The following is an 18,635-nucleotide window of genomic DNA, read 5'->3' as shown; positions in this document are numbered from 1 at the left end:
GAACATGTATTCATATCACGCTGCGCTCTGGTCTCCTCAATACATCGATCGTGACACATTGGGAAAAATGGGTAAACTTTGAGCACATTCGTGTACAAAAGGTCACTTTCTGAGCACTTCTACAATGGGCAAATATGTATGGAAGATTTAGTTGAAATCAAAAGGAGTGCTGTCAAATAGTGATTGAATTCAAATGGATTTATCCTACAAATATTTTCTTGGGTTACCTTGGTGACTGTGAATGTGTGTGCCTTTTTGCAGCGAAGTTTTTGCCTTATGTGATCTGATGCCGTCAGGTGTTATTGAACATCTATTACTGTGTTAATGAACAGGTATTACTCACCAGCTATTGTTAACCAGAATCAAACTCCAGACTGTTATTTTCATCCTGTTCCTAGCAGCCTATTTTCCTTAAGAATGGGTATGAGCTGACTGAGGCTTTGGCTGCAGCTACTGTGTGCTCTGCTGTCTTTTCTTGTGAGCAGAGCACTGACTAATAGAACTGTGTCCTTGTGTTGCCTAGGTAACAGAGGCATGCAGATGGCAGCGTACAATGTGTCTCTCTGCCCGCGTGACAGTGGCCTGTTCAGGTTGGGATTGGGCAGACCCAGGTCCAGGGCTGACCGTGCCCTCATGGCCCCCCTGCCCCACCTCCTCTCCCCCTGCCCCAGAGCCGGGGCTCAGACCCTGTTTAGCGAGACAGGGGTCTGGGACAGGGACTATAAAGCGGACACCAGACGCAGGGTGGAGTGCTGGTGGCACCCCCGTATCATGGAGCAGTGGTAGAAGGATACGCTGGAGGAGGTGAGTTGGCAGCAATTCTTAAGTTCTCTCTTTGCTTTATGTTGGCCCTTAGTAGAGGCTTCTGGGAAAGATTGTCAGATTAATATTTTAAAACACCCCTGGCTTTAGTTCCAATTATAATCTAGCCTAATATTAAACCATACTCTGGTCATTAAGCATCCTTCAGAATAACCATAGTCATCATGGGACATTAGTACCTGGCCCTATTGCTATGTTTATATATGTGTGTGTGTCTGGTTGAACCCTGTTTAGTGTTCCCTTTGGGAGGCCTTCTGGTTTGCATAGACTCTAAAACGTTCATTAAATCATTAACTTACTGTCTAATATTCTTGACTCATAGGTGTAATATGCTTAGTAATGAAGTAACCTATTCACAGTCTCCTGTTTGTCCGTCTCTGTATTTGGTTACTGTTGTCACGACCATCCTCCAATGCAAGTAGTACTGTAGCTGACCCTGACATCCAACCTTGTGTTACGACATTGTTACAAACCCACAATGCGTCATGATTCAGCCCAAGCTTTCCACACAAGTATTCAGACCATCAATGAGCTCCTTCAAGATATTTTAAACTGTTGTTTTTTCCTATAGAAAGGTTGTTTAGTCAGTCTGAGCTCATTGAGTTATTCAGGCCCCTCTTGGCCTTGGGTGATTCATACAGAGTGAAGTCCGAAATGCCAACCTATTTCCTATTTATTGCGCAGGTTGACATTTATTGTCATGGCTATTTTGTAAAAACGATTCATGAGGAAAAACGCAGTACTTTTGACCATGGACCGTAGGAAATAGGGTGCCATTCAGAATGCAGGCTGTGTGTAGGCCAGATAGCCCCTCACTCTGCCATCTATCTGGCCTGGCTGGCCTTTCTCAAAGACACTGGGAATCATTAAAGAACTGCTGCCTCACATACTCTGGAAACCTGCTGCAGCTGCACTCAGACATACAGACTAGGGTTACAAAGGGTCAGAAACTTTCTGGGAAATTTCCAGAAATGTTCCATGGGAAGTTAAGTCTGGGAATTTGGGGAATTTTGCTTAAATTCATCAAAAAAAGTTAGCTTATATCAGTGAACCTTTTTTTTGTGGGATACACATAAGGCAATTCTAGGTTTTGTGGCATATTTTGGTTAAACTATCCCCAATTCAATGGAATTGCAACCCTCTACATGCACAGTGCATTCTTCCATCACATGCAGTGCACTTTTCTATCACATGTACAGTCGTGGCCAAAAGTTGAGAATGACACCAATATTAATTTTCACAAGGTTTGCTGCCTTAGTTTGTATGATGGCAATTTGCATATACTCCAGAATGTTATGAAGAGTGATCAGGTGAATTTGCAATTAATTGCAAAGTCCCTCCTTGCCATGCAATTGAACTGAATCCCCCAAAAACATTTCCACTGCATTTCAGCCCTGCCACAAAAGGACCAACTAACATCATGTCAGTGATTCTCTCGTTAACACAGGTGTGAGTGTTGACAAGGATAAAGCTGGAGATCACTCTGTCATGCTGATTGAGTTCAAATAACAGACTGGAAGCTTCAAAAGGAGGGTGGTGCTTGGAATCATTGTTCTTCCTCTGTCAGCCATGGTTACATGCAAGGAAACACGTGCCATCATCATTGCTTTGCACAAAAAGGGCTTCACAGGCAAGGATATTGCTGCCAGTAAGATTGCACCTAAATCAACCATTTATTGGATCATGAAGAACTTCAAGGAGAGCGGTTCAATTGTTGTGAAGAAGGCTTCTGGGCGCCCAAGAAAGTCCAGCAAGTGCCAGGACCGAGTTGATTCAGCTGCGGTATCGGGGCACCCCCAGTACAGAGCTTGCTCAGGAATGGCAGCAGGAAGATGTGAGTGCATCTGCACGCACAGTGAGGCGAAGACTTTTGGAGGATGGCCTGATATCAAGAAGGGCAGCAAAGAAGCCACTTCTCTCCAGAAAAAAACACCAGGGACAGACTGATATTCTGCAAAAGGTACAGGGATTGGACTGCTGAGGACTGGGGTAAAGTCATTTTCTCTGACGAATCCCCTTTCCGATTGTTTGGGGCATCCGGAAAAAAGCTTGTCCGGAGAAGACCAGGTGAACGCTACCATCACTCCTGTGTCATGCCAACAGTAAAGCATCCTGAGACCATTCATGTGGGGTTGCATCTCAGCCAAGGGAGTGGGCTCACTCACAATTTTGCCTAGGAACACAGCCATGAATAAAGAATGGTACCAACACATCCTCCGAGAACAACTTCTCCCAACCATCCAGGAACAGTTTTGTGATGAACAATGCCTTTTCCAGCATGATGGAGCACCTTGCCATACGGCAAAAGTGATAACTAGGTGGCTTGGGGGAACAAAACATTGATATTTTGGGTCCATGGCCAGGAAACTCCCCAGACCTTAATCCCATTGAGAACTTGTGGTCAATCCTTAAGAAGCGGGTGGACAAACAAAAACCCACAAATTCTGACAAACTCCAAGCATTGATTATGCAAGAATGGGCTGCTATCAGTCAGGATGTGTTCCAGAAGTTAATTGACAGCATGCCAGAGTGGATTGCAGAGGTCTTGAAAAGAAAGGTCAACACTGCAAATATTGACTCTGCATCAACTTCATGTAATTGTAAATAAAAGCCTTTGACACTTATGAAATGCTTGTAATTGTACTTCAGTATTCCATAGTAACATCTGACAAAAATATCTAAAGACACTTGAAGCGGCAAAATTTGTGGAAAATAATATTTGTGTCATTCTCAAAACTTTTGGCCACGACTGTACAGCTGATTCTCAAGATCTTTCACACTAATGAGATGCTATTGAGCCCACACTACTGCACTGTCTGAGCCAGGACTACATGCTTCCTGGTAAGTTTTGATTATGATGCGGGGTGAATCTATTTTATATGACATACATGATTTTTTTGTTAACTAGTAAATAGTAGCCTACAGCAAAGTGTGTTTAAATCATTTCTAACTTGTTAACAGTTTCTGCTAGTAAGTCTTTGCTACCATGTGAGTTTTAGCTTGCTTGAGCCTGCTAACTGAGTGTTAATTCACCTGTTTCTATACATGTTTCATTTTAAAAGATTTATCTTACAAAGAAGTTGTTTAATCTAACTGCTTAACTATTTATCTGTACCTGGAATTGTGTGTGTATGTATATATATATATATATATATTTTTTTTTTTTTACTCATTTAAAAAAATCATCGTTACATGAAAATGCCACAGGCACCATCTGATGTGTGGAGACATTTCACTGCAGCTAATGTAGAAGGAAAAGCTGTGTACATTTGCAAATACTGTACCAAATCATATGTGAAGAATGCAGCAAAGATGCAGAATCATCTGGCCAAGTGCATAAAGTTCCTTCGGCACTCACAACAAGTAACCTCTGACAAAAGTCCCTCTACTGCTATTCGAGGTGAAAATGATTAATCGTACACCTTATCGATAGCAACAGCTCATGGTCCTCCTGGAATTATTATTTTTTTTTTACTCAATGGAGGAACGTAGTCAGAGAAATGTTGATGAATGTCTTTCTCAAGCTGTGCATGCAACTGGTTCACCTCTGATGCTCACAGGCAATGTGTATTGGAAGAGATTTCTGAATGGTCTTCACCCAGCATACACCCCTCCAACCAGACATGCTTTATCTACTCATTTTCTGGATGCAGAGTTCAACAGAGTTGAAGTGAAGGTCTAGCAAATCATAGAGAAAGCAGACTGTATTGCAATCATCTCTGATGGGTGGTCGAAGGCAGAAGGCAGTCATCAAGGACCTCGGACCACAGAAGGCATTTGCACTGGTGACAGACAATGCTGTGAACATGAAGGCTGCTTTGTCTAAAGTGGAGGAATCCTACCCTCACATCACACCTATTGGCTGTGCTGCTCATGCATTGAACCTGCTCCTCAAGGACATCATGGCACTGAAAACAATGGATACACTCTACAAGAGAGCCAATGAAATGGTTATTTATGTGAAGGGTTATCAAGTTATAGCAGCAATCTACCTCACCAAGCAAAGTGAGAAGAATAAGAGCACTACATTGAAGCTGCCCAGCAACACCCACTGGGGTGGTGTTGTCATCATGTTTGGGGTGTCAGGTAGCCTAGTGGTTAGAGCGTTGGGCCAGTAACCGAAAGGTTGCTAGATCGAATCCCCGAGCTGACAAGGTAAAAATCTGTCTTTCTGCCCTTGAACAAAGCAGTTAACCCACTGTTCCTAGGCCGTCATTGTAAATAAGAAATTGTTCTTAACTGACTTGCCTAGTTAAATAAAGGTTAAATGAAAAACAAACAATGTTTGACAGTCTCCTGAAGAGAAAGAGTCGCTCCAAGAAATAGCCATATCACAGTCTACCGATATAGACAGCCCCATCAAGAGGATCCTCCTGGATGATATATTTTGGGAGAGAGTGAAAGCAGAGAGGGAGAGGTAAGCAGCCTGAAACTCCTGAAACCTATAGCAGTAGTCATTGCATGGATTGAGGGAGACAATGCCATCCTGTCTGATGTTCAGACTCCGCTTGCAGATGTGAGAGAATAAATCCATACTGCCCTGCCCACTTCACTGTTGCTCCAAGCAGAGGAAACTGCAGTTCTGAAATACATCAAAAAGCGTGAAGACTTCTGCCTGAAGCCCATACACCCATACATACATGCATGTTGGACCCCAAGTATGCTGGCATTTTGTCTGGTGCAGGGATCTACAACGCCTATGGTGTCATCACTACTGTGTCTCGCCACCTTGGCCTGGATGAAGGCAAGGTTCTTGGCAGTCTGGCAAAGTTCACTTCCAAGCAAGGGCTTTGGGATGGAGATTCAATATGGTGGTACAGAAGTATCTATATCCACAGTAAAAATGAGTCCTATATTGACATAACCTGAAAGGCCTCTCATCAAGGAAGTAGCCACTGCTCCAAAACCGCCATAAAAAAGCCAGACTACGGTTTGCAACTGCACACGGGGACAAAGATCATACTTTTTGGAGAAATGTCCTCTGGTCTGATGAAACAAAAAAAGAACTGTTTGACCATAATGAACATCATAATGTTTGGATGAAAAAGGGGGAGGCTTGCAAGCCGAAGAACACCATCCCAACCATGAAGCACGGGGGAGGCAGCATCATGTTGTGGGGCTGCTTTGTTGCAGGAGGGACTGGTGCACTTCCCAAAATAGATGGCATCATGAGGTAGGACAATTATGTGGATATATTAAAGCAACATCTCAAGTTAAAGCTTGGTCAGAAATGGGCCGTCCAATTGGACAATGACCCCAAGCATACTTCCAAAGTTGTGGCAAAATGGCTTAAGGACTACAAAGTTAAGGTATTAGAGTTACACCAGCTGTGTCAGGAGAATACAAACGGTGTAGCTATTCCCTCTGCAAGGCAATTAAACAAGCTAAGCGTCAGTATAGAGACAAAGTAGAGTCGCAATTCAACGGCTCAGACACGAGGTATATGTCACGTTCTGACCTTAGTTCTTTTGTTATGTCTTTGTTTTAGTATGGTCAAGGCGTGAGTTGGGTGGGTTGTCTATGTTTGTTTTTCTATGATTTGGGATTTCTGTATTTGGCCTGGTATGGTTCTCAATCAGAGTCAGCTGTCAATCGTTGTCCCTGATTTGAGAACCATACTTAGGTAGCCTGTTTTCACCCTTGAGTTGTGGGTGATTATTTTCTGTTTTGTGTCTGCACTATTCTTTAGTGTTCTGAGTTATAATAAATATCATGAACACTTACCACGCTGCGCATTGGTCCTCCGATCCTTCCTACTACTCCTCCTCCTCGTCACATACCGTTACAGTATGTGGCAGGGTCTACAGTCAATCACGGATTACAAAAAGAAAACCAGCCCCGTCGCGGACCAGGATGTCTTGCTCCCAGACAGACTAAATAACTTTTTTTGCTTGCTTTGAGGACAATACAGTGCCACTGACACGGCCCGCTACCAAAACCTGCGGACTCTCCTTCACTGCAGCCGATGTGAGTAAAACATTTAAACGTGTTAACCCTCGCAAGGCTGCAGGCCCAGACGGCATCCTCAGCCGCGTCCTCAGATCATGCGCAGACCAGTTGTCTGGTGTGTTTACGGACATATTCAATCAATCCTTATCAACAGTCTGCTGTTCCCACATGCTTCAAGAGGGCCACCATTGTTTCTGTTCCCAAGAAAGCTAAGGTAACTGAGCTAAATGACTACCGCCCGTAGCACTCACTTCCGTCATCATGAAGTGCTTTGAAAGACTAGTCAAGGACCATATCACCTCCACCCTACCTGACACCCTGGACCCACTCCAATTTGCTTACCGCCCCAATAGGTCCACAGACGACGCAATCGCAACCACACTGCCCTAACCCATCTGGACAAGAGGAATACCTATGTGAGAATGCTGTTCATCGACTACAGCTCAGCATTTAACACCATAGTACCCTCCAAACTCGTCATCAAGAGACCCTGGGTCTCGACCCCGCCCTGTGCAACTGGGTACTGGACTTCCTGACGGGCCGCCCCCAGGTGGTGAGGGTAGGTAACATCTCCACCCAGCTGATCCTCAACACTGGGGCCCCAAAAGGGTGCGTTCTGAGCCCTCTCCTGTACTCCCTGTTCACCCATGACTGTGTGGCCATGCACGCCTCCAACTCAATCATCAAGTTTGCGGACGACACCACAGTGGTAGGCTTGATTACCAACAACAACGATACGGCCTACAGGGAGGAGGTGAGGGCCCTCGGAGTGTGGTGTCAGGAAAATAACTTCACACTCAACGTCAACAAAACAAGGGAGATGATCGTGGACTTCAGGAAACAGGAGCACCCCCTATCCCCTATTCAGGAGCACCCCCTATCCACATCGATGGGACAGTAGTGGAGAGGGTAGTAAGTTTTAAGTTCCTCGGCGTACACATCACGGAGAAACTGAATTGGTCCACCAACACAGACAGCGTTGTGAAGAAGGCGCAGCAGCGCCTCTTCAACCTCAGGAGGCTGAAGAAATTTGGCTTGTCACCAAAAGCACTCACAAACTTCTACAGATGCACAATCGAGAGCATCCTGGCGGGCTGTATCACCGACTAGTACGGCAACTGCTCCTCCCACAACCGTAAGGCTCTCCAGAGGGTAGTGAGGTCTGCACAACGCATCACCGTAGGCAAACTACCAGCCCTCCAGGACACCTACACCACCCGATGTCACAGGAAGGCCATAAAGATCATCAAGGACAACAACCACCCGAGCCACTGCCTGTTGAACATGCTATCATCCAGAAGGCGAAGTCAGTACAGGTGCATCAAAGCATGGCCCGAGAGACTGAAAAACAGCTTCTATCTCAAGGCCATCAGACTGTTAAACAGCCACCACTAACATTGAATGGCTGCTGCCAACATACTTACTCAACTCCAGCCACTTTAATAATGGAAATTGATGTATCACTAGCCATTTTAAACAATGCCACTTAATACACTGCTCAAAAAAATAAAGGGAACACTAAAATAACACATCCTAGATCTGAATGAATGAAATATTCTTATTAAATACTTTTTTATTTACATAGCTGAATGTGCTGACAACAAAATCACACAATTATCAATGGAAATCAAATTTATCAACCCATGGAGGTCTGGATTTGGAGTCACACTCAAAATTAAAGTGGAAAACCACACTACAGGTTGATCCAACTTTGATGTAATGTCCTTAAAACAAGTCAAAATGAGGCTCAGTAGTGTGTGTGGCCTCCACGTGCCTGTATGACCTCCCTACAACGCCTGGGCATGTTCCTGATGAGGTGGCGGATGGTCTCCTGAGGGATCTCCTCCCAGACCTGGACTAAAGCATCCGCCAACTCCTGGCAGTCTATGGTGCAACGTGGTGTTGGTGGATGGAGCGAGACATGATGTCCCAGATGTGCTCAACTGGATTCAGGTCTGGGGAACTGGCGGGCCAGTCCACAGCATCAATTCCTTCCTCTTGCAGGAACTGCTGACACACTCCAGCCACATGAGGTCTAGCATTGTCTTGCATTAGGAGGAATCCAGGGCCAACCGCACCAGCATATGGTCTCACAAGAGGTCTGAGGATCTCATCTCGGTACCTAATGGCAGTCAGGCTACCTCTGGCGAGCACATAGAGGACTGTGCGGCCCCCCAAAGAAATGCCACCCCACACCATGACTGACCCACCGCCAAACCGGTCATGCTGGAGGATGTTGCAGGCAGCAGAACGTTCTCCACGGCGTCTCCAGACTGTCACGTCTGTCACATGTGCTCAGTGCGAACCTGCTTTTATCTGTGAAGAGCACAGGGCGCCAGTGGCGAATTTGCCAATCTTGGTGTTCTCTGGCAAATGCCAAACGTCCTCCACGGTGTTGGGCTGTAAGCACAACCCCCACCTGTGGACCTCAGGCCCTCATACCACCCACATGGTGTCTGTTTCTGACCGTTTGAGCAGACACATGCACATTTGTGGCCTGCTGGAGGTCATTTTGCAGGGCTCTGACAGTGCTCCTCCTGCTCCTCCTTGCACAAAGGCGGAGGTAGAGGTCCTGCTGCTGGGTTGTTGCCCTCCTACGGCCTCCTCCACGTCTCCTGATGTACTGGCCTGTCTCCTGGTAGCGCCTCCATGCTCTGGACACTACGCTGACAGGCACAGCAAACCTTCTTGCCACAGATCACATTGATGTGCCATCCTGGATGAGCTGCACTACCTGAGCCACTTGTGTGGGTTGTAGACTCCGTCTCATGCTACCACTAGAGTGAAAGCACCACCAGCATTCAAAAGTGACCAAAACATCAGCCAGGAAGCATAGGAACTGAGAAGTGGTCTGTGGTTATCACCTGCAGAACCACTCCTTTATTGGGGGTGTCTTGCTAATTTCCTATAATTTCCACCTGTTGTCTATTCCATTTGCACAACAGCATGTGACATTTATTGTTAATCAGTGTTGCTTCCTAAGTGGACAGTTTTATTTCACAGAAGTGTGATTTACTTGGAGTTACATTGTGTTGTTTAAGTGTTCCCTTTATTTTTTTGAGCAGTGTATAATGTTTACATACCCTACATTACCCATCTCATATGTATATATGTATATGTATGTACTCGATACCATCTACTGCATCTTGCCTATGCCTTTCTGTACCATCACTCATTCATAAATCTTTATGTACATATTCTTTATCCCTTTACACTTGTGTGTGTATAAGGTAGTAGTTGTGGAATTGTTAGGTTAGATTACTTGTTAGTTATTACCGCATTGTCGGAACTAGAAGCGCAAGCATTTCGCTACACTCGCATTAACATCTGCTAACCATGTGTATGTGACAAATAAAATTTGATTTGATTTGAGTACAAAATTCACCCAACTTATTGTGGGAAGCTTGAAGGCTACCCGAAACGTTTGACCCAAGTTAAACAATTTAAAGGCAATGCTACCAAATACTAACTGAGTGTATGTAAACTTCTGACCCACTGGGAATGTGATGAAAGAAATAAAAGCTGAAATAAATCATTCTCTCAAATATTTTTCAGACATTTCACATTCTTAAAATAAAGTGGTAATCCGAACTGTGCGAATTACCCAAGTGCTCTTAGCCACAATACCACTTTTCAGTGGGACTACCTACGCATGGCACATTATCAGACATGATTACGGCATAAAAGGGTTTCATGTCAAAACAATGACTCTTTCAGTTGGTGAGCCCCTCTAAGACATCTGCCTTTAAGTGTTTCTGCAGGGGTAAAACAGGGAGGGATGTTCCCACTATCCATTCTAAGGTGTTGATGACTCTACACCTTATAGAAAAGTGTGAAAAATGTGTGTTGGTGTTTTAAGAGGGATGATGATCACCGTTGGTGTCCTACAAACCACTGGTGAAAAATGAATCCACAGAGACACCATTCGGATTTGTCACTGTGTCCCCTAATGCAGCCAGTCACAGCTTGAAATGGTTACTAAAGAATTCACTGTGACCCTCACTCATCTCACTCTTTTTTTCTTCTCTCTCTCTTCATCCTCCCCTCCCCCCCCTCTCTCTCTCTTCATCCTCCCCTCCCCCCCTCTCTCTCTCTTCATCCTCCCCTCCCCCTCTCTCTCTCTTCATCCTCCCCTCCCCCTCTCTCTCTCTCTTCATCCTCCCCCCCCCCTCTCTCTCTCTCTTCATCCTCCCCCCCCCTCTCTCTCTCTCTCTTCATCCTCCCCTCCCCCCCTCTCTCTCTCTCCCTCCTCTCTTACCCTCCCTCCCTCTGTATACTGTTCTAAACTATTACTCCAGCCATTCTTCTCTCTCTCTTCATCCTCCCCCCTCCCCCTCTCTCTCTCTTCATCCTCCCCTCCCCCCTCTCTCTCTCTCCCTCCTCTCTTACCCTCCCTCCCTCTGTATACTGTTACTCCAGCCATTCTTCTCTCTCTCTTCATCCTCCCCTCCCCCTCTCTCTCTCTTCATCCTCCCCTCCCCCTCTCTCTCTCTCCCTCCTCTCTTACCCTCCCTCCCTCTGTATACTGTTACTCCAGCCATTCTCTCTCTCTTCATCCTCCCCCCCTCTCTCTCTCTCTCTCTTCATCATCCCCTCCCCCCCTCTCTCTCTCTCTTCATCCTCCCCTCCCCCTCTCTCCCTCCCTCCTCTCTTACCCTCCCTCCCTCTGTATACTGTTCTAAACTATTACTCCAGCCATTCTCTCTCTTCATCCTCCCCTCCCCCCCTCTCTCTCTCTTCATCCTCCCCTCCCCCCTCTCTCTCTCTCCCTCCTCTCTTACCCTCCCTCCCTCTGTATACTGTTACTCCAGCCATTCTTCTCTCTCTCTTCATCCTCCCTCTGTATACTGTTACTCCAGCCATTCTTCTCTCTCTCTTCATCCTCCCCCTCCCTCTCTCTCTCTCCCTCCTCTCTTACCCTCCCTCCCTCTGTATACTGTTACTCCAGCCATTCTTCTCTCTCTCTTCATCCTCCCCTCCCCCTCTCTCTCTCTTCATCCTCCCCTCCCCCTCTCTCCCTCCCTCCTCTCTTACCCTCCCTCCCTCTGTATACTGTTCTAAACTATTACTCCAGCCATTCTTCTCTCTCTCTTCATCCTCCCCTCCCCCTCTCTCTCTCTTCATCCTCCCCTCCCCCTCTCTCCCTCCCTCCTCTCTTACCCTCCCTCCCTCTGTATACTGTTCTAAACTATTACTCCAGCCATTCTTCTCTCTCTCTTCATCCTCCCCTCCCCCTCTCTCTCTCTTCATCCTCCCCCCCTCTCTCTCTCTCCTCTCTCCTCATCCTCCCATCCTCCCCCCCCTCTCTCTCTCCTCATCCTCCCCTCCCCCCTCTCTCTCTCCTCATCCTCCCCTCCCCCTCTCTCTCTCCTCATCCTCCCCTCCCCCTCTCTCTCCCTCCTCTCTTACCCTCCCTCCCTCTGTATACTGTTCTAAACTATTACTCCAGCCATTCTTCTCTCTCTCTTCATCCTCCCCTCCCCCCCTCTCTCTCTCCCTCCTCTCTTACCCTCCCTCCCTCTGTATACTGTTACTCCAGCCATTCTTCTCTCTCTCTTCATCCTCCCCTCCCCCTCTCTCTCTCTCCCTCCTCTCTTACCCTCCCTCCCTCTGTATACTGTTCTAAACTATTACTCCAGCCATTCTTCTCTTCGTCACAATAACAACCCACTACCCCTCCTTAGCGAGACGGACAGCGCCTCTTTGGTGTGTGTTGTGTTGTAGGCCCTCCTCTCTCAGGCTACGTTCCAAATGGCACCAGAAGAATATTTCTTTTTTTACAAGGGTCCATAGGGCTCTGGTCCAAAGCAGTGCAATATATAGGGAATAGGGTGCCATTTTGGATGAGTCCTCGGGGGTTGATTTAATGGAGCCTGACAAAGTGCTGTCAGTGTTGTGTGAGTGTAGCACAACGGGCCTGTCATTGTTTTGTAAGCAGCAGGGTTTCGTTCCCTCCCACTCAGAGCAAGATGGCTAGGGGTTGGAGAGGTTCAGGAGAAGCAAAGAGGAGACTGAGGAGTAGAGTAATTATGAGCACCATCGCCTGGGTCGTGTTCATATTGAAGCAGGGAGGGACTGGTGCAATAACACATTTTTGTTTTCCGTTGCATGTCCTAATGAACACAACCCTGATGTTTCATCCATCACACTTGAGTCAATAAGCCCTCATGGTTTACTAATCCATTAACAACCTGCTGTATGTCATGCAGCTGTGACTGTGACTGAATATATCTGCAGGTGTGTTTGTTGTGTATTTGCTGCTCATAGCTTTGCCCAGCTGGTTGTTTACTAAGCAAATGCCCTCATCCACTCAAAGGGTCACAGTGTTGGCTACATTTCTGTCTTCATATGGTCTTTATTTTTCTTAGCAGGTAGGCTGCATCTGGGCTACCAGCAGTAGGGCTGTAATGCTGTCTTCCTAACCACTTTTAGTCGTATGGACCGTCATGGATAGACAGCATCTGTCAGAGAGAAAGATAATCGATTTACTCTGTCCACACACACAAACATGCGAGCACAGACACACCAGAGAGAGAACAAGTTGTCTTCAACTAGTTCATTCATTCAACGAGATTACACTTGTAGAGACAAAATCCCTTCCCTGCAGCCTAGTTGTGGTGTGATGTTTAGTGGTTATACTGCCTGTGGCTCTGCTCTGCTTTCAGCCTGCAGCTCGTCTCTTCACAGATGGAACCAGAGCTTTTGGGATTTGTGTGTGGGTGGACACACATACACTTTAGCATAGCCGTGCCAGTGTGTTGCATGCCCAAAATCAGCCCCCTCCCCTGGGACTCCTGTCTGTCAGGCTGTCCTGCTGGCCTGGATGGACAAGTCACTCCCTAATATACATCTAAGTCTTCCACTCTGTGGACAGGTTTCTCTCTTAGCTCCTTCTCTATCCATAGGTTATCCATAGGTTAAATGTAGGCAATACAGTCGTAGTGGGGGAGTTAGAGACTTGACTTTGGCCCTGGGGTTGTTGTGGAGCATCGACTGTTAAAAAGGGATGATGGTTTGCCTCTGACATAGTCTCTTTTGGGCTGATGTAACTTTGAGAAATGAACCGAGGCAGACAGCCTGTCCCTGTCCGTCAGGAGTTCATCTCTTCTCTACAACAGATCAGCTAAAGGTCCTCCTCACTACATTAGATAATGGACACATTTAAACTGATAAAATGGCGTATTAACACGGCAAGCACATCTATTTTAATAACCGTAGGGACTTCTTTATATTTCTACAGGTACTCATTTCTCTAGTCAATGTCTGTATATTTTACCTCGGCACGAAGGCGCTCACTTAGACTGATATCTTCCAGCACTCGGCTTTAGAAATTAGGCCCAGGCAGTTACCAAGGATACCGATTTTTGTCTGAAACGTCAGACTCGTTAGTTGATGCACACTGCTCTCCTCTCCTGTCCCCCTCACCTCTCTCTCTTTCCACTTCTCTTCCATTCTCTTCTCCACTCCTCCCTTTATTGCCTCTCCTCCGTTTTCTTTCTCTTCAGTAAGAGAAAGCGAAGCATGAAGAAGGAATAGAGAAGGGTGAAAGGAGGTTATCAATTCTTAATAGTGTTGTGAGAAGCGGGGGGAAGGAGTGAGACACTGGTATGAAGAAGTGGAAGTGAGAACACATTATGAGGAGGAGGAGAGGGGTGGGACTGACTGACTGACTGCCAGCAAGCAAAGCTGGAACCCTGTGTAAACCTCTGATCACATCTGTCAGTGCTGCAAATGCCTTTCAACACAACATCCCCATTCTAGTGTGAATGAAATATAGATGATGATTTTTATTTATTTATTTACCTTTATTTAACCAGGTAGGCAAGTTGAGAACAAGTTCTCATTTACAATTGCGACCTGGCCAAGATAAAGCAAAGCAGTTCGACAGATACAACGACACAGAGTTACACATGGAGTAAAACAAACATACAGTCAATAACACAGTATAAACAAGTCTATATACAATGTGAGCAAATGAGGTGAGAAGGGAGGTAAAGGCAAAAAAGGCCATGGTGGCAAAGTAAATACAATATAGCAAGTAAAACACTGGAATGGTAGTTTTGCAATGGAAGAATGTGCAAAGTAGAAATAAAAATAATGGGGAGCAAAATAAATAAATAAATAAAAATTAAATACAGTTGGGAAAGAGGTAGTTGTTTGGGCTAAATTATAGGTGGGCTATGTACAGGTGCAGTAATCTGTGAGCTGCTCTGACAGTTGGTGCTTAAAGCTAGTGAGGGAGATAAGTGTTTCCAGTTTCAGAGATTTTTGTAGTTCGTTCCAGTCATTGGCAGCAGAGAACTGGAAGGAGAGGCGGCCAAAGAAAGAATTGGTTTTGGGGGTGACTAGAGAGATATACCTTCTGGAGCGTGTGCTACAGGTGGGAGATGCTATGGTGACCAGCGAGCTGAGATAAGGTGGGACTTTACCTAGCAGGGTCTTGTAGATGACATGGAGCCAGTGGGTTTGGCGACGAGTATGAAGCGAGGGCCAGCCAACGAGAGCGTACAGGTCGCAATGGTGGGTAGTATATGGGGCTTTGGTGACAAAACGGATTGCACTGTGATAGACTGCATCCAATTTGTTGAGTAGGGTATTGGAGGCTATTTTGTAAATGACATCGCCAAAGTCGAGGATTGGTAGGATGGTCAGTTTTACAAGGGTATGTTTGGCAGCATGAGTGAAGGATGCTTTGTTGCGAAATAGGAAGCCAATTCTAGATTTAACTTTGGATTGGAGATGTTTGATATGGGTCTGGAAGGAGAGTTTACAGTCTAACCAGACACCTAAGTATTTGTAGTTGTCCACGTATTCTAAGTCAGAGCCGTCCAGAGTAGTGATGTTGGACAGGCGGGTAGGTGCAGGTAGCGATCGGTTGAAGAGCATGCATTTAGTTTTACTTGTATTTAAGAGCAATTGGAGGCCACGGAAGGAGAGTTGTATGGCATTGAAGCTTGCCTGGAGGGTTGTTAACACAGTGTCCAAAGAAGGGCCGGAAGTATACAGAATGGTGTCGTCTGCGTAGAGGTGGATCAGAGACTCACCAGCAGCAAGAGCGACCTCATTGATGTATACAGAGAAGAGAGTCGGTCCAAGAATTGAACCCTGTGGCACCCCCATAGAGACTGCCAGAGGTCCGGACAGCAGACCCTCAGAGTTCAGTGTGTCAAATCGATCAGAGAAGTAGTTGGTGAACCAGGCGAGGCAATCATTTGAGAAACCAAGGCTGTCGAGTCTGCCGATGAGGATGTGGTGATTGACAGAGATTGACATGATGAAAACAGAGAGGCCTTGGTTCCTATGACCATCCTCCATTTAACACATCCAATCAGACCAGCGCTGGTATGTTCCCTGTATAACTCACATTACAACATTAGGCCTTTATGGGCCTGTGCACAACCACTCTACATGCATTAGATGTTATGTTCCCTCACCTCTCTGCCTTACACTCTGGTTGGGTTGAACAGCTTCTACGTATATTACATGCCTTCTGGCATCGAACAGAGAGCTATAGCTGTGTTAGTAATTGCCCGGCCTAAGGGGACAAATCAAGTATTTTAAATTGAATTGAACTGTTGTCTTGGGGGCTGTGTGTAACGTGTAGAAACCCAATGGGCAGGGAAGAACAGCCAGGTGTGATATGTAACTGATTTCTGTGTAACTGTTATTAGGTGCTAAACCCAATGGGCTGGGATGCCATGGAATCCCAGCAGAGAACGCTGCCATCGAGAGAGGCCTTGACCCAGAGAAATGGACGAAGAGGTACAATACAAGATACGACACAAACACCTCTCTCTCTCTCTCTCTCTCTCTCTCTCATTCCCCCTAACGTCCTCCTCTCCCCTGTCTGTCTCCATCCCCAGTAATACCCAGTCCATGCGGGAGCAGCCCGACAGCCTAGGGCTCTGCTTTAATTGGGACAAGGTGAGTAATGGGAGGAGCTGAGCACCACCTCCAACCTTCCGGTGGGAGGCTCTGTGTGGGTGGATTACTCTTTTCTCTCGTGTGTGTGCGTGTGTGTATGAATCATCTTGTGGATCCCTCTGCTTCCCTCTCCTCTGACCCAGGAGGTGACCACCTGCCTGCCAGACTATTACAGGTGGACCCAGTGGCTGTTCGTCAAGCTCGGCCTATCAGAAAGAGGTAGGTTCGGGGTCCTTGAGTCCGAGTCTGTCCAATCCTTGTCATAGGCTGTCTCAATATTCCAAAGTGGTTTCCTCTCTTCATCTCCTTTCCATCTCTGCTGACGAGGAGATGACGACACTTTGAACTATGTGAACAATGCCCCTGGTATTGTCATGGGCTGTGTGTAGAGCTCCAGGGAGGCAGGTTGAGGGAGACACACCCCAGGAGGATGACTCTCAGGCAGGCCACAGAGGCTCAGTGGCCTGGGGAACAGTCTTCAGTAACTATGGAGCCTCCTTTGGCTTTGTGAGGAAAACACATTTTGTATAGTAGGTTACAGACAATCGGAAAATCTGTGCTGTAGTGGAGAGGTCATGTAGTTTAATCAGATGCAAGGTATTTTGGCACTCGTATCAGTAGACATCTGTCTCTTTCTCTGATTCGATCAGCTCCTGTGATGTTGGCTTATGTCTGTCTTTGTGTCTGTGTGTAGTAATTGTAATCTGTGCATGTGTGTATTCCAGGCGGTGGTGAACTGGGACCCTGTGGACCAGACGGTGTTGGCTGATGAGCAGGTGGATGACAGTGGATGCTCCTGGAGGTCTGGAGCTCTGGTGGAGCAGAAATTACTCAGGCAGTGGTTAATTAAGACCACCAACTATGCCAAGGTAGGTGTGTGTGTCTCGTGCGCATGGAGGGTGTATTAGTGATAAGCCCATCAAGGGTCAAAGGGCATCCTATCACATCAATCTCACCACCTGCGACTTTTGGCATAATCTGATTGGCTGGCTACATTAGAGGCTGTGTGAGAATGGAAGGGGGGGGGGACCCCTCTGACATCAATCACTGCAGAAACCATGGCAGCCGCTTCAGCCCTGGCTGTGGAACAAACCTGGGCTCAAGTAGGATCTGTTTTATTTCAAATACTTTAGCTGTGATTGAGTCATCTTATCTGGCACAATGGAACCATTGGAATAGCTCCAAAAGTGCAAACTGCAAAGCCCACCCATCTGGCATGTTAGACTGGGTCAATCAAATGCTCAGAGTATTTGAAAGACAATAAATACTACTTGAACCCAGCCCTGGCTGTGTAATCAGCAGCCTGCTGAGAATGTCATTCCCAGGCTGGCCTTGCCGGTCCTGGCCAGTCTGACTGATGAGAAACCTCCATGTCTCCAGCAGCAGGGTCTCATAATCACTACCAGCTATGCTCTGGGTTGAAATGACCCTCTCTGGAGATTTATTCCACCCATGGGTTAGGCGGCACACTCACAGGCTGAAGAGTGTGAACACATGCAATCACTCACACACACACACAGGCAGCTTGAATCTGTGCACATGGAGTGAGAGTAACTGAAGGTGCACTGATTCAAACTTCTCCAGACGAGGAATGGTTGGTACTGAGAGGCGGTGAGTGGAAGCCTTCCAAACCGGTCTGATTGGTGGGCCAGAAGGTCAGGTTCCCTATGCTGCTAGAGCCTTGATTGATAAGGGTTGCTTGATGTGTGCATGCTGGTAACATTTCCCGTTTCCTCACTTCCCCTTGGTAAAGACATACTCACGCATTAACCAGCAGGCTTCAGCAGTATGACCCTGTCACTAGGGTTGTAAATGGTCTGCATTTTTCCATGGGAAGTTAAGCCTGGGAATTTTGCTTAAATTCATTTTTAAAAATTAGCTTAGGTTTTTTTGTGGGATACACATAAGGCAATTCTAGGTCTTGTGGCATATTGTGGTTA

At 46.4% G+C, this 18,635-nt stretch overlaps 1 pseudogene; it reads left to right on the top strand.

Annotated features, from left to right (window-relative positions):
- Window positions 1-417: 417 nt before the first annotated feature.
- Window positions 418-18,635, top strand: part of LOC112244489 — a 54,069-nt pseudogene continuing 35,851 nt past the window's right edge.

This window comes from Oncorhynchus tshawytscha, linkage group LG03, assembly GCF_018296145.1.
Source record: "Oncorhynchus tshawytscha isolate Ot180627B linkage group LG03, Otsh_v2.0, whole genome shotgun sequence".
Taxonomy (NCBI): Eukaryota; Metazoa; Chordata; class Actinopteri; order Salmoniformes; family Salmonidae; genus Oncorhynchus; species Oncorhynchus tshawytscha.
This window is presented reverse-complemented; position numbering and strand designations above follow the sequence as displayed.